Source organism: Lepisosteus platostomus, chromosome 5, assembly GCF_059453375.1.
Source record: "Lepisosteus platostomus isolate fLepPlt1 chromosome 5, fLepPlt1.hap1, whole genome shotgun sequence".
Lineage (NCBI taxonomy): Eukaryota > Metazoa > Chordata > Actinopteri > Semionotiformes > Lepisosteidae > Lepisosteus > Lepisosteus platostomus.
The window spans coordinates 33362423-33378631 of NC_142615.1; the positions used below are offsets into that span (position 1 = coordinate 33362423).

The window sequence follows — 16209 nt, forward strand, 5'->3', positions numbered from 1 at the left end:
GAGGTGTGAAAGCCTGCTCTACAGAAGAACTATAGCCAGAGATGCCAAAGAGGTCGAGATTTCACCACGTGAGAGAAAGCATCTCAGAAAACGAAGTTGCGGTCGTTTCCACGCTTTATAAAACCACTAGGTCAAACAACAAGAGGTGAAGAGCCGCTGGTGATAGTAACGCGGCCAAGCGCTCTAAGGAGCTGGCTTAAACCTCCAGTCTCTTCAGGAGCATCTGTTGGAGTCACACTGCTACAGTGTATCGCCTTGTTAAGTATCCCTTTTATTGTTGTTGCTGCCTCCAGGCGATGTAAACCAGATTCAGAAAAAAATAATTTGAACAACATTATTCCCATGTTTACTTGAAGGCGTGGTGGCCAAGTGGTAAGGCGTCGGTCTCGTAAACCGAAGATCGTGTGTTCAAGCCCCTCCCGTGCCTGTTTCATTTGTCACCGCTTTCCTTTAGTTTCAAAGTATTCAAAAAACTCGCAATGTAAGAGTCTCAATAGTAAGAGAACATAACTGTCGCCAGTGATTAGTATTCTTGCATATCCTGCCTTGTTTTTTAGTCGACAAAGCTTGTCTCTCTTCACACCCATCTTCCGAATGATCGCCTCAGCATTGGGAAGGAACGTGCACTTGGTACAGCCCCCCACTTCATGGTCTGATCACAAACAGATCAGGTGAGCTGTCAGTCCAGGTTGGAAGTAACGTTCGAAAGCACTAAAAATCGGACTTAGGAACGAGAAGACCATGTTTTTTTAAACGAGTAAATGATAAAATAATATACTGCCTGCAAGACTATGTCAAGTTCAAGTTCAAGTTTATTGTCATTATACTCATACACAGGTATATGGTATAACGAAATGCTATTTAGCTAGCTCTCGGACATAAGTAGTACAAAGAAAAAAAACACAACAATACAATTGTATAACAAAAGAAAGACAGAGACAACAGCCGATGTGCAAAAAACAACAACAGGCAGTGTGCAAAACAACAGAAAGGTAACAGGTTCTGTGCAATAACAAGCATCAAAAGAATGCAATAAAGGGATAGAAATGATGGGGAGTGAGCTTTTGACATGTATGGTAGAGGAAGATTTTCAATGTGTGTTTGGGTTTTTGGTAAGAAAGAAGGAACTGTGAGGTTCCGATCATAGGTGAGAGGTGGGGTGAGAGTGAGAGAGGCTGGGAGTTTAAGAGTTTGATAGTGCGGGGGTAAAGACTGTTTCTAAATCTGGTAGTCCGGACCCGAATGCTCCGGTACTGTTTTCCATGTCATGCTAAGCGCCACAAATTGTGTTCGTCCAGTCGTATCAATCGTCCTAAAGTTATGGAAAATCCGATGCAACTGGTGCAATCAGCACCTATTTCTTCAGGATAGTCGAGCAGTTTAAAACAGCAAATTCACAGCTTCATGTCTTTTAAGGTTTGTGTTTCACTCTCCAAATAGAGGCACGGGTTCAAATCCCACTCCCGACAGTCAGGCGTTTTACCCTGTCTTTTTTACCTGCCTTTACACTGTTTCAGTCTTGTTGTGCTCGCTGACAATCACAGTACGAGGAAAACGGAGAAACTACTTAGCAAAAACATAACGGACAGAAAAAAGCTTCGTAAACACGTGAATGTGATTAGCAGCAGTAAGGTATGCATTCAAATGTTTAAGGCTGATTTATAAAAGGTGCAGCACAATGCAGTTTCTGAGAATTCGCGGGTTTTTATGCTGCTTGGACTTCTTTCAAGCCTATGAAGTGACCCCCGTTTTATTTTCATTTTCAAACTTCAGAACCAAATAACAAAAAGGTTTCATACTGTATGTGACAGCATTCCGTTGCACATACCGTTTCCACGATGTATTCAGCGACGGGAATGAAATATTTTAGTGCTGGCTCAAATGCGAGGAATTTCAGAAAAACCCGGAAAAGCAACGCTTGCAGTAAATGACAAATTTAAAGCGTGTAGTCAGCATGAACAGAACAACGCAATGCTCTGTAAAAACGATCTGAAGCCGCAATTACTCTTTTATCTCGGGCAGTTCATTCCGATATGATGTTTCCGCAGAATAAATGAAATGCCGAACTCCAAACATGTTGTTGCCATTATTGTTACTCCTGCTTCTGTAGTTTTAAGCTTTAATCAGTGGGTATGTAATGTTGTAAAGGGGCTGGACTACTTTGTTCAGTCCAAATTCCATTATGTGAATTTATGTTTTTTTTTTTTTAATATAAGCATTAACAACACAATGCGTGCTCAAAAACCCTTACTTATTAGCTTAAGAAGCGGCATTGTTTTGACAAAGTGTGGTATTCGAATAGTAAATGCTGAAGTGTTTAATACTTGCTTGTGAGCCTTAGATAAATTGCCTGCTGCAATTTCAGCAAGTGGAGTTCTGCTCAGCTGCCTGTAGTACACATTGCTGATTCCTTTTGTGAGGGCACGGGCAATCTTTCAACGATAAGGCTGGCGTGCCTGTCGAAATTTTGTTTCCCTTTCACTGTGTTGTAATTGCCCTACTCGTACAACATCAATTGTGATGTCATCATTGCCCATTGGTTTGTGTCTTGTTGTCATTATGTATTTTACATTACAGGAACTGAAGGTACTGAACTGAAGGTACTGAAGGTAGGAACTGAAAGTACAGACTGCTTTAATCATTAGAATTCTCTTTACTGATGTATTGGTATTTGAAGGCTATTGACAGCAAGGATTTATCTTCCTGAACTTGCTATATAAGATATGGGTCCATGGTTATCTTAGTTTAGATGTACCTTTAAGAGGTGGTATTTTTCTCCATTGTTCAGCCTTTAGACATACTTTGAAAGTTTTAGGCACAGACATAATCTTTCTTAATCCCCTTTTATCCTAAGGTGACGTCCCAGACAAGCTTGCCCCCTGGGAATATTCACTGTGCTCTTCAGGCTTTTTTTCTGATTCTACACAGATTTTTTTTCTCCCTCTAACATGTCACCACTGTCTGTGCTGCCTGTGCGTCGTCTGTATCTTCTGATGAACTTCTGAGCTCTGTGTCGCCTTCCAAACTACATCCCTCACATTGACTTGAAATATTGACTATAGATTGTGTACTGTCATCTGGTTTGGAATCCCTACCAATACTCACCCCCTTCTGCACCCTAAGCACTTGGGTTCTTACTTTTTATCTATCTTCATGCCAAATCACTGATAACCATTTCCTGTTGCTGGAGCAATCCTCTCCAAGGACTCTGTTTGACAGTGTTGACCACATATTGTCATGCCACCTATTTTTTTTTTCTATCTTAGAAAACTTCAGAAATTCTTTGATCACATTCCCTACTCCACCAACCCTTGACCACAGGTCTGGCCTCCTACACCTCTGTCCTTCTTTAACATGTGCCATTGCCAACAATCTGAAAAATAGAAAACACAGCTGAATGAAGTGGAAACATAAGTGAAATTCAACTCCCACTGGATGTTAATAGTGTAGGAGTGCGACAGATGTACAAGTCCATTAAATGTTTTTATTTCTGTGCTTAATTTTACGGGCCCTATATTTTGATATAGCATCAATCACAAAACGGCATTCTGTCACTGTCACAACCACCGGGGATCAACTCACAAAAGAACTAACCAGTACCAGCAGCGGGTTAATAATAACATGTGTTAATCCATCAGTACACGCTCTGCAGCACTTTTTTAACCATCCAAACCCGCTTCCTGCTACTCAGTATTGAGTCTTCTCTTTGAGAGCTCTACCTCGCGTTTACTCTGAATCTTGCTTACTGGTTACTGAACTCCCTTTTGCCTCTCGACCTTGGACCTCATCTGACGTTCTGGATTGTTCGACTGTCTCAATAATTACTTGCTCCTGCATCTGCACAGGATCTGCATACCTTTTCACTGAGGATTCCTGATAGTCACCACGTAAACAAAACTAGAAAAGAACTACGTGTTTCTTAAACTTACCCCCAAATTTAAAAAAAGTCAACATATCTGGGTTGTGTGTGCAAGATTTTTAAAAACTGCAAAGTTTGTGTAGGTATGATTGTAAAAAATCAAATCATAACTGAAGAAGGCTCCATGGTCAAAACATTGTGTTTTCTTTCTTCTTTTTTCAGCATGGAATAAACCTATTACGTGTTCCTTGGAGATTACCATGTGCCAATAAGATATGATCACTGTATTGACCATATACAATTTCTTGCATTAGGAATTCCTATTTTGCATACCTCAGCTTGCTCTCCATGAACACACAGACAGGGAGTGAAGCTGGGGGTCAGAGTGCAGGGTTAGCCATTTATACGGCACCCCTGGAGCAGTTGGGGTTAAGGGCCTTGTTCAGGAGCCCAACGGAGTAGGATTCCTCTGCCGACCGTGGGATGTAAACCAGCAACCTTCCAGGCACAGTTGCAGATCCTTAGCCACAGAGCCACCGCTCCACCTAATGTGCCAATTCTTTAAAAAGTCCCCAAAAATGCAAATTTATTTTTAAAAATAGCTGTTGTAAATAACATCAGTGGCTATTGAAGAGTACATACAAAACAGAGACAAGTTAATAAACTTGGAATGACTACTTACAGCTCTGGAAAGACCGAAGATAGTGTTTCCGGTTGTTAAGGAACAAGTAATAGATTTATTCCATGCTGAAAAAAAGAAGAGAGAAAACGTTTCAGCCGTGGAGCCTTCTTCAGGTGTGAGAGAGACAAGGCAGTAGGCAAAGGTAATATAGTGGAAGAACAAAGGCTGGGAGGGAGGAGGGGTGAGAGGCAGGAGCAGGGGACAGAAAGAGAGGCCAATCAAGAGATGTGAAGTTAGAATAGGTGTTGAGAGGTGTGAAATGAAACTACCAATGAATGGAGAAAATTTAGTAGATCAGTCTGTCGTTTAGAGAAGGGGGAGGTGTGATCCTAGCTGCAGGATAAGTTTGGTTTCGGTATTCTTTCTAACGTATGAGTTCAGAAAACCATTTTTGAGAAAACAGACGGAGAGATTAGAGTGGTCGTGGCCATCAGAGGTGAAATGAGAAACAATGGGCTTGGAGAGATCTTTAATCTTCACAGCCCTGACATGTTCTCTGAAGCGGTCTCCAAGTCTCCTTCATGTTTCTCCAATGTAGAGAGAAACTGGGCATTTACTACAAGAGATACAGTAAATAAGGTTGCTGGAGGTACAAGATGCCATCTGGGTGATCCAGAATTGTCCTGAGGGGCCTTGAATGAGTGTGGTGTTGGATGTATACTTGCAGGTGATACAGTGAGCTCTGTTGCAAGGGAAAGTGCCTGGTGTGGATGGTTGCGGAGGGCGGTCAAGGGAGCTGTGAACAAGAAGGTTGCGCAGATTAGGTGATTGGTGATATGAGATGATGGGGCGGTCAGAAAAGAGGGCTCCAATGGAGGGATCATCGTGTAGGATGGAAAAGTTCTGGTTAGTGGTCCTGGGGATAGGAAGTGTGTCAGGGTGGTAGGGAAGCACCAAAGGAATGCGGTTGTTACTGCAGGAGTTCCTGATTCGGTTGATGGTCCGAGGGGTGTTTTTGGCTCGGGCAAGGGCCCCGTCAATAACATTGCTGGGGTATCCTCCGTTGATCAAAAGGGAGTACATTTTGAGGGGTTGGTTCTCAAAGTCAATGTCGTCCCTGCATAGTCATTGTAGCCGAAGGAACTGTGAAAAAGGGAGAGAGTTTTTAGTATGTTTGGGGTGAAAATAGTTATACAAGAGATAGCTGTGTGAATCCATGGGTTTGTAATAAACTGAAGTGGAGAGTCTGGGGTAGTTGATGTCTAGAAACGGAAGAGTAGTGGAAGATATGTTAACCGTATATTTGAGGGACGGGTGGAAGTTGGTGAAATGGTGCAGGAAGCACTTAAGCTGATCGTCGGAGCATATGGCGGCACCGACACAGTCATCAATATATCGCTTGTAGAGGTCAGGGACATAGCCAGTGTAGGAAGCGAATAAGCATTCTTCTACCCAGCCAACAAAGATATTGGCATAGCTGGGTCCCATTCTGGTGCCCATGGCAACTCCACTCACCTGTTGGTAAAAAAGATTGAAGGAGAATGCATTCCATGTGAGAACCAGTGTTTTTGGTTATTGTCCTTTAATTGATCTGCCACCAAAACATTAATCCTCAACAGTCAAACAAGTCCATGTGATGAAAACCCTTATGCTCTTTTATGTTTTGTTATGGATTGTGCATCTGTACTAATTTTTTCCCCCTCACTCATCAGCTTTTGGATGACAGATTCTGACCACTGTATAAGATCAGAAGCAGTTGAAGAAAAGGGCTCTTTTCTGCTTATTTAACACACTCCTAATGCAAACACATTATGAGTGCAATGGAAAGGTTGCACCCAATGGGATCAAGCAATTTAAAACATATGTTCAGGGGACAGGAAAGTTGTTATAGAGATGAATGGTATTCATGAAACAAATAATATTGCAAAAAACTTTGCCAAAAGTCACAACCCATTTAACATTCATCAGACAGGTTGAATCAGTTGGATATCTCTTAGATTCAAAATGCACTCAACGGCTGTATAATGCAAGCTCAAGAGTCAAAAGAACAGTAGGGAACAACAATCTTACAATAATAAACAGCCATGTGATCTTGTGAATGATCTATCATACACCCTTGAAATTATGTTACAGATTTGGAAGTTTGTAACTCCTTTCTAACTCCATGAGACACACAGACAGGGATAAAAGCTGGGGGTCAGAGCACAGGGTCAGCCACTGTGCTCTTGTGCCAAACAGGTCATACAAAGACTGCCATTCCTAATATCTTTCCCTGAACCTGCGCATCACTTCCTCACCTTCCAGAAGCAAAATATCGAGCTTCCACACACCCTTCCCCACAGTAACAGCCGTTGGAATAGAAAAGTGTACATGACAGTAAACAATGGTCAGAGAAACAATGGTCAGGGGTTAAGCCTGCGGTCGTGAAAGTAAAATCAAGTATCAAAACAAAATCTATGCGTGGCTTGGGCTTGGGTCCCATTAGACTTGTACCATGTGAAATCTGCCCTCCCCTGACTATGAAGTTTGAAGCCATCTTTCAGTTTAAAATCTTTACATGTTTGCAATAATATTGATGAAGTATGAAATTGGACCCATCTCTCGCCCTTCATTCTGCCTTCTCTTTCTAAAAGGCAATTCAAATCCCCAGCTAAAACCACTGGTTCCCATCCCAATAAATATACTCAGTTCCTGAATTAGGACATATCCATCATGTGAGCAACAATATATATTTAAGAGTTTAAATTAGACATTCATGAAACCTAGATACACCACCAGTGCTCTCGCTGGTTTCACTACAAGGTGCTGACATACCTCTACCTACTATACAGGCCTTTTTCTTTTTCCCCCCTTTGCTTTCTTTCTCTCCTCCTCCACCACCCCCACTATCCACAGGACAGTTCTCCATCTGCCCTCCTTGAGTCACCGGTTCTAAAGCTTGGTCAGTAGGATTACATATATTGGAGAGATGTCTATCTTTCTGCATCATTATCATTCTCTTCTACCCCATCCTCACTCCCTTCACTCCATTCTGAACCCTCGCTCTCCTTTTCACCACTTTCTTCAACCTCAACCACATCCAGTTCCTGATCTATAACCACTGCTCCAGCCCTAAAATGCTTCTTCAAACTGTTTTTGCATTTTTGTTCTATTTGCAAAGGAAATTGGACAGCCTTTAAACACATGACCTTCACACTCACAGAGATTGCATTTCCTCACTCTTGTATATTCATGTCCAATTTCCTTGCACTTACCACACACCACCTTTGTAATGGCATCTACAAAGTGACCCAGCTCCCCACACCTCCTGCACAGTTTTGGCTGCCCTTGGTAGAACACAAGGCCTCTATTTTCACCTAATCCATTCAGAGAAGGAATGTGTTTAAATCCACCATAACCATTTTTATCTCCATGCAATGAAACAGGTACTCTCCATGCACAGTTCCAGATGCCATCATCATCCCAGACTTTCTGAGGCTCACCTTTCACTAAACAATACTTAGACAACCATGTCACAATATCTTCCTTCATCACCATCTCATTAAATATGCAAACAATCATAGTCCTATTGGAAAGATCCATCAGCTTCTGCCATTTAAACATTCTAATCAGGCCCACATCTTTTTTCTCTTCTTCTTCCAAAATTCTTCCAGTAACTTTGCCGATTTGAAGCTGATGTCAAAACCAATTCCCTTCTGCAAAGTAATTAAGCAATTGACATCTAATGCCCTAATCCTTAACTCTTTCTGTAATACCTTCCTTGAAAAGTCCAACCGTGAAATATCACCCGAGTGAGCTGAACCCTCACCACCCTTATACACCAAATGTGCGCAAAAGTAACGGCGCATGCCGACTCTACAGGCCGCCATAGCCGTTACAAATGTGTCAAAAGCAAACTAAACCTAAACCTAAACCGAAACCCTAATCCCTTAATCAAACACTTATACAAAAACTCCACTCTCGACTTCTGGGTTTAACCCTTTACATCTCCAACACTGGTTAGAGACTCAGTGTGTCCCAGGCTCAGCGGTTATATAGGACAGGACTCGGCGAGCTGCAGGTGAAACTCGTTGTTCTGTGCTCCCCGTGCGGAATGCGCGTCTCCTCCCTCCAGACTCATCAAATCGCCTTCCTACTCTACAGCGGGAAAAAAAAAACTCCCTTTACTGTCTACATACAGTACATCCCTCTTAAATCCCAGAAACACAGAAACTCCGGGGCTTTTCTGTGAGTCGGTACTGGGTTTCTCTGTTCGAAGTTACAAGCAGAAACAATAAAAGCGCTGAAAGCAGGAAGTTATTTCTGCTCGTATGCATAAACGTGCAAAAATACATTTTCTGATTCCTAAAACCTAATAAAATCCATGCAAGTCTCCCTTTTGTTCCCAGTGCACATAACTGAATATAAACCAGTCAAGTTCAGGTACTTTTCTGATGTATATGAATACACTAGTTCTAGCGCAGCTGTTACAACAAAGATACTTACGAACTATTTTTTTCATACGAGCTCCTGCCGTTTTAAAATTGAATATTTTTTCAATTCGCTAAATCACACGAAACACCAACAACACTCATCGTAAGCATCTGACCAATCACATTCCTGAATTTTAAAAGTATTTAGTATTTATTTTTAACTTGTTTTATTTTTAAAAAATTGTATACACCTGTTTTACATATCCTTCCCATTTTTGGCATATTGTAAGTGGATTGTAACTTCAAATTGATAATTCCTGATCTTTATAACTGTGCATCATTTCTTTTTACCTTGTTTTAATATGTTTTAATTATTTTTGCATTTTATAGAACTTTTTTAATATATTGAGCATTTTAGCATAATTTTAAAATAGGACTATCAATGCTCCTGACTTCTAAAACCTGTATTTATTCTGACATTTTTCTCTCCAACTGCAGATGAGGAGGGATGCATTTGATTTTAAATTGGTTGGTTTTAGGGGAAAATGTACATTAATTTCTTTGTACGTATCATCAGTGGGAAACTTGGCATTTTGGGATGAATTGCAATCTTTACTGCAAGACTGATATAGAAATGACGGGAGATTTAAATGACACATTTGATAAATCAGACAGGCACAGTACAACATCTAAAATGGCAGAACCCTCTAAAGTACTGAAATATTTTAGGCACATTCATAATCTACGAGATGTTTGATGGTTACTGTGTCCTGCTACCCTTTCATATTTTTTAGTGTGCATGAATCTGTCTCACTTCTTTTGCTAGTTTTTAAGGAAGATTCTGAAATATCTGATCATGAGATCAAGCCATAAGAAAAATGATGACAATTAGTAGGAAGAAAGATACAATGTATTGACAATGTAATATGGTTTTAAAGATTAAAAGGAAAATAAATACTTTATCTACGCAAACTACTTCAACTGAGCTCCTCTAAACACTATGGCCTGAAGAATTGCCAAAGCACAATGTATCACTTTGGGTGACACTAAGGGAAGAGGAACACAACACTCAAAACCACAAACAACTTATTTTCAACAGCAAAAATATGCTTGAAAATATTTGACCAAAAAAAGAAACCTTACACGCATGGAAACCAATATTTATCTGCTAGGGTAGAATGCAGCAGAGAACAGTAGGGCAGAAGGTTAGTGTAACTCTATAGTGCATCACAGAGGCTGGTCTCTTCCCCTCATTATGCAGGCTGACTTGTTCACAGTGAACTCTCCTCCAGCGATAGTCAGCTGCAATCACTGACATCAGACATGATGTTAATACTCTGACAGCACTTTGGCTGATTTGGTTAATGTGTTTTCCTATGAAACAGGAGATCTTGAGTTCAAATCCCAGTGGTGCCTTTCTTCCCGTCTTGTCTTATAGAATGTATCACTATGGATGATCACGTGTGGCTTGATTTTGTTAAATGCAAGTTTTCATTTTCTTTATAGAACAACTTGCTTTTCATGAAATTCATACAGCTTGCGAAAGATGAAACACAGATCTTGCTTATCAGTGCAAAACAAATATCACAGGCTGGCAAGAATAAAGTCTTTTTTTTTACCAAAAGCTTGCAAATGGAGAAAAGGGATGCACGTGAGTCTCTGGTAGCTGTTAATTGAAAGGTTAGTGGTTCGAGCCCATTTCTCATTATTCTACTTAATTGGATCTGACCAATTACATTCCTGAATTTTAAACCCATTTAGTATTTATTTTTAACTTGTTTTTTTTTTATTTTAAAACCTGTTTTAAGTATTCTTGCCATTTTTAGCATATTGTAAGTGGATTTTTTCACATATTTTATTTTTTAAATCATATCAACCCATTGTAACTTCCCATTGATAATTCCTGAGCTTTATAACTGTGTATTATTTCTTTTTACCTTGTTTTAATTTTTTATTATTTTACAGAGCTTTTTAATATATTGTGAGCATTTTATTGTCATTTTAAAATAGGACTACCAATGCTCCTGACTTTTAAACCTGTATTTATTCCGACATTATTCTCTCTACCTGCAGATGAGGGAGGTATTTGATTTTCATTTGTTGATTTGGGGGGAAAATTTACATTCATTTCCTTGTATGTATCACCAGTGGGAAACTTTTTTTGGATGAATTGCATTTTGGGATGAATTGCAATCTTTACTGCAAGACTGATATAGAAATGACGGGAGATTTAAATGACACATTTGATAAATCAGACAGGAACAGCATAACATCTAAAATGGCAGAACCCTCTAAAGTACTGAAAAATTTCAGGCACATTCATAATAAATACAATTTATTTAATTTGAAGCATAAAATTTGCCTTAAAAAGAAAAACACAATTTGTATGATATAATATTTAAATATCAACGTTCAGATGAAGGATTTGAAGAAGCAACAGCAATAGGAAAGTACATTGATTTTGGGACAATGTTTGCATCTGAATAATCCTTCCTCCTGGAAAGAAGAATAAACATGTTTTGAGTCTCAGTCTTCAGGATCCGAAAAAAAAAACTTGCAAATTAATAAGACAAAGGCAAAACGTAAATTCACTGGCACTTTCTGCATGTTTTCCACGACCTTGCCTACTGATCATAAAAAGTCTCAAACTCTTGCATTTTTTCAAGAAATTTTAATATAGTAGTTTTAAATGGGACATTTAGAACATGGCATATGAGACTATATGGTTAACTGAGGATGAGCAGAGGGTGATCGAACCTACCTCCTGGTTATAAAAATGTCTAAAAATTCTGACACAGGTGTGTGAGAGACAATGGAAAAGACTATCAAAATCCTGAACTTCAGGACATTGTACTGTACCGTTTTTTAAATACGATCCTCTGAACATGGCATGAGAGAATACATTGTCAAATGGTAAATCCAATGTTTGTTACATTGCTAGGGCCCTCCCTCCTGATTTTAAAATCGTCTCATATTTCTGACATCAAGGTGTGAGACACAATATAACAGACTGTCAAAATCCTGAACTTCAGGACATTTTATGATACCATTTTAAAAATATGACCCTCTGAGCATGGCATGTGAGAAAATGGCATGTGAGAATGCATTGGGAAAAGGTGAATGCAATTTCTGCTGAATTGCTATGGCCCTCCCTCCTGATTACAAACTCGTCTCACAATTCTGACACTGAGGTGTGAGACACAATGTAACAGACACTATTAAATTGTGAAGTACAAGAGATTTTACTGTTACATTTTTTTTTATATATTGACCCTCTGGCATGTGAGGACTTGTAGTATACAAAATAGCACACATTCTGCCAATTTGCTTTGTCCCTCCTTCCTTGTTACCAAAACATCTTAGTATACCGACACTAAGGTAAATGTCTCAAAATCCAGAAGTTAAGTTGTCAAACTATATCGGAGTCAACCGATACTGATCAGGTTCTGCTGATGCTGAGCCCGCAGCCTTCACCATAAGGTCCAATTCCCCAAGCCTGCTGACCATATATGTCCATCCCTTCTCATCAAAACTCGTATTTTCACAGGGTAACCTTCAGAAATTGCAGTATAGAATGAAAAAACTCCAATAGATATCGGCCACTGTTGGCGATTTTCCTTTAAGATAGATAGATAATACTTTATTAATCCCGTAGGGAAATTGACAAATGATTCTCCAGAAAGTTTACGGAGTGTACACTTTCACTGAGACCGAGAAGTGTTAAGCTGTACATGAGTCTTTGTGGCTCGGTTGTTAACCAAAAGGGTGGTGGTTTGAGACTTCCCAGGGACGCTATGAGCCTTTTAATGAACACACCCTCTTCACTTCATTTCTCCATGGCCGGTCTTGTACCGCAATCAAATACAGAGCCCGTAGGGGGCAGTAGGCCCGCATATATAGCTCACTGTGTATATAATGAAGAAGCGGAGGTTAGTTTCTCATCTGCATGTTGCAGAGCCTTACGAAACTCATACCAACTGTTGGGGTTTGATCCCTGCACGGGCTATTAGTTGAAAGACCATTGTAAATGACGTGTAACAGATTTATCTAGCTGGCTTTTATGTTTCATACTAAATTGCTATTTTGAAACCAAAATAATTAGAAATATGGAACACAACTGTTGTTCCCCATGAAGGAAAGCTGTTTTACACTGACGTCACTCCTTTTTATTTAATCCAGATTTTAAAAACAAATCCGCCCTATCAAAGGAAAATGTTACACAAAAGTTGGAAAGCACACTCTGAATCCATCTGTGTATTTGATTTCCGCAATCCGTTCAAGGCTGCCAAAGTTAATCGTAACTGTATAGATGAAACATTTAATATATTGTTCAGTTTAAATCAAAATGCTTTACTACTACAAGAGAGAAGTATAGTATGGAGGATGCGACAAATGTGTGATTTCTTGGAAGAAAACTACTTTTCTTTGCGTTCGAAATTAATCGAAACAGTTGACACACAAACCCTTTGTCTTTTTTAAAGAGATTATATCTTTAAACAGACAAATGTATAAAATGTGTTTTTTTTACCTAGAGATTTTGGACAGGGGCGATGTATTACTAGTAGAGGCTGCTGACTAATTAACACTGTACTGTCTGGAGATCAGCTCCATTTGCAATAAAAAAAACGTGCGTAACAAAGCTGGAGAGCAGCTGAACTTGTGCTCAGTAGTCAGTATGGTGCTGAGGGTTCAATACTGGCGTTGTTGTATTAGCACGAGCTGCACAGGCTCTGAATCAGACCATTTCAATTAGTCTGATCAGTGCAGGACAAGTTATTGTAGAATTATTGCTTTGTCTGTCTCTTGTTTGTATATAAATGAATGTCTCTAGCAACTTAATGTTAGTTTTTAATTTAGTTTTAGTTTTACGATGTAGGTCATGCGTTGATATATGACATGTCTCATTCCTGATTCAGCTCATGCTCCATAGGAGAGAAGAGATTCCTCCTGTTTCTCGTACAACCATATCAGAACAGAAGCCCATGTCACCCAGCTCTGATTCAAGATTGAGTTGCATCTTCAACATTTTCTTTTTGTTTCTGATCATAATTTTCTTTAGTTATGATCAATATTGAACTTTTTCTAAATAAAACAAAACTAATCAAACATGCAGGCAGATTTTTGAAAAGTATTAGGAGTTGACAGGGCGCTCCTTTGGAATAGTCATCAGAAAATGTTAGAAAAGGAAAGTTACGTAAACTCTCGCACACAGCATTAAAGACTGGAATCTGATGATAAAAAAACTAGCTGTCTCCCCGTCGGTAATCAAACCCCGGTTTCCCGCGTGACAGGCAGGGACACAAAAAACTTTACTAACTAGGAGCACTTGCTAGCTATTAGTACGCTGGGCAAACGTTCCTAGGTCAAATTCTTCCAGCACGGGGGTACCTTTAAAGCGGAGACGACGGCACCGAAATTTTTTGGCGCGCCTTCTCTTTAAAGCCCTGGCCAAATATGAAGACAGTACGTACAGTTATAATTCAAACGGAATTAAAAACTACACATCCCAGTTACCATGGTGGTGCTTGTGATCATTGCGTTTAACCAACGAAACAGGGGGAAAAATCAGTCACATGACTTTGGGGCAGAGTTTCGAAAGCTTAACCTATCAGCAACAAAGCGAAATTTACATGATAGGCTACCTCAAACTGTCAGTTACACGACTGTGTATGTCGCTTAAGCCACTCCTATTTGGCATTTTAGTTATGGAGGCGAGAAGATGCCCCCCCCCCCCCTCTGGGTGTCTGATTTGCCGCCATCTTTAACCGCTTCGTGTCCGAATGGTAGTAGCTACGCGTACGAAATAAAGTTAATCCCAGCTACAATACATATATATTTTTGTGGTAAGAGGGAGTAAAACATCAGTATTTACTGCTATTAATTACTGTACGATTTATAGTTGAAATCTGAGCCTAAATATAAAGTTAAAATCTCGACAAAGCAATGTAGGAAATATAGAGAAAAGAAATCCTTTCTGACATCTAAAATCAGTTTCGATCAAGGTCTCTAAAACGAACAAGAAAAAGAGGATTTTCGGAGGGCAATTACGCTGTATTTATATAGGATAAGTGATTTATGAGCAATCTAATGTCTTGTTCGTTTAAAACAGTGAAATGTCAGCTGCAAAAGATCGCACCAGAAACAGCACTCTCTCTGCCTGTCATAGACGTTCTGGAAAGGCTGAATGAAGTCATGTCAAGTACAATAATTCGGTGATCAATAATAACAGTTATAGGACAAGAAACAAAAGATAGTGAAAACTTAAGATTTTTAAGGCTAAAACTCAAATTCATTCTACAAATTAAGGCAAATGAAAATTCAGGACGTTAAAGTGCTAGAGGTGTAAAAAAATACAAAAATGCACATGAGCAAAAAATTTTAGAAATGGAGCAAACAGAAAAAAAGCCATGCCTATAGTGCAGAAGAGGGATGCAGGAACACTTGCTTAGATATACAAAAAAATCACAAAAAGGTGTATTACAAAAGAACATGCAAACATGTTCATCATGTACATGAACATGTACATCAATTTCCCTTCGCGATCAATAAAGTCTTATCTATAAACATGAAGCAGAGTGAGGGATCAGAAAATTAGCATGCATAAAAAACAGCAATTCTGTCAATGAACCCTAAATGAATTAATAGCAACCATGGTTTCATGGAGGGCTTCTCAGATAGTTGGGCATTCAGGTAGATTGCCAGGTGAAAGGATTTGTAAACATACTTTGTTAAAGCAAGTCAGTTTTTTCCGCAACACATAAAATACATTTTTTCAAGAAAGTTTAGCCTTTGTCACTAATGAAACCACTAAATAAAGACATAAATATAGAAATCATAAGATTTTTTTTATTCAATGTTGGTAGCAGGATGAACTGTGCTAAGTGTATATTTTGTCGCAGAGTTGCTGCAAGATGTTACCAGTGAAAAAAGGTATTTAGAAATGAGTTATTTCAAGAAGAAAATTTTCAGAATAATTGCAAATCTAGCAGGATAGAGAAAGCACAGAAAACAGGCAGTTAGATTGATCAGATTAGTATGAAAAGTTATTTAGCAAAGGGAATGAGAGGAGTGACAAACTAGTATGCTTTAGATTTTTTTATCTGAACCAGGGAAAACTGATCATGTTTCTCTATAACAATAATAAAAAAAACTTTATTTTATATATCACCTTTAAAAGTGGCATCTCAAAGCAATACAGTAGATATAAAAACAGATAAAAGGACCACAGACTACAAAGAAAATACATATAAGAAAGACAAGCAGTTAGATTTGCTACCAAAATTAGAAAATGAAGCAGATACAGACACTAAGTCTTC

The 16209-nt window shown here is 39.1% G+C and overlaps 1 non-coding gene across 1 annotated transcript; it reads left to right on the forward strand.

Annotated features, from left to right (window-relative positions):
* The first annotated feature begins 355 nt into the window (after window positions 1-355).
* On the forward strand, window positions 356-427 carry trnat-cgu (transfer RNA threonine (anticodon CGU)). Its single transcript has one exon. It is a non-coding gene; the product is annotated as a tRNA-Thr (tRNA).
* The last annotated feature ends 15782 nt before the right edge of the window (window positions 428-16209 follow it).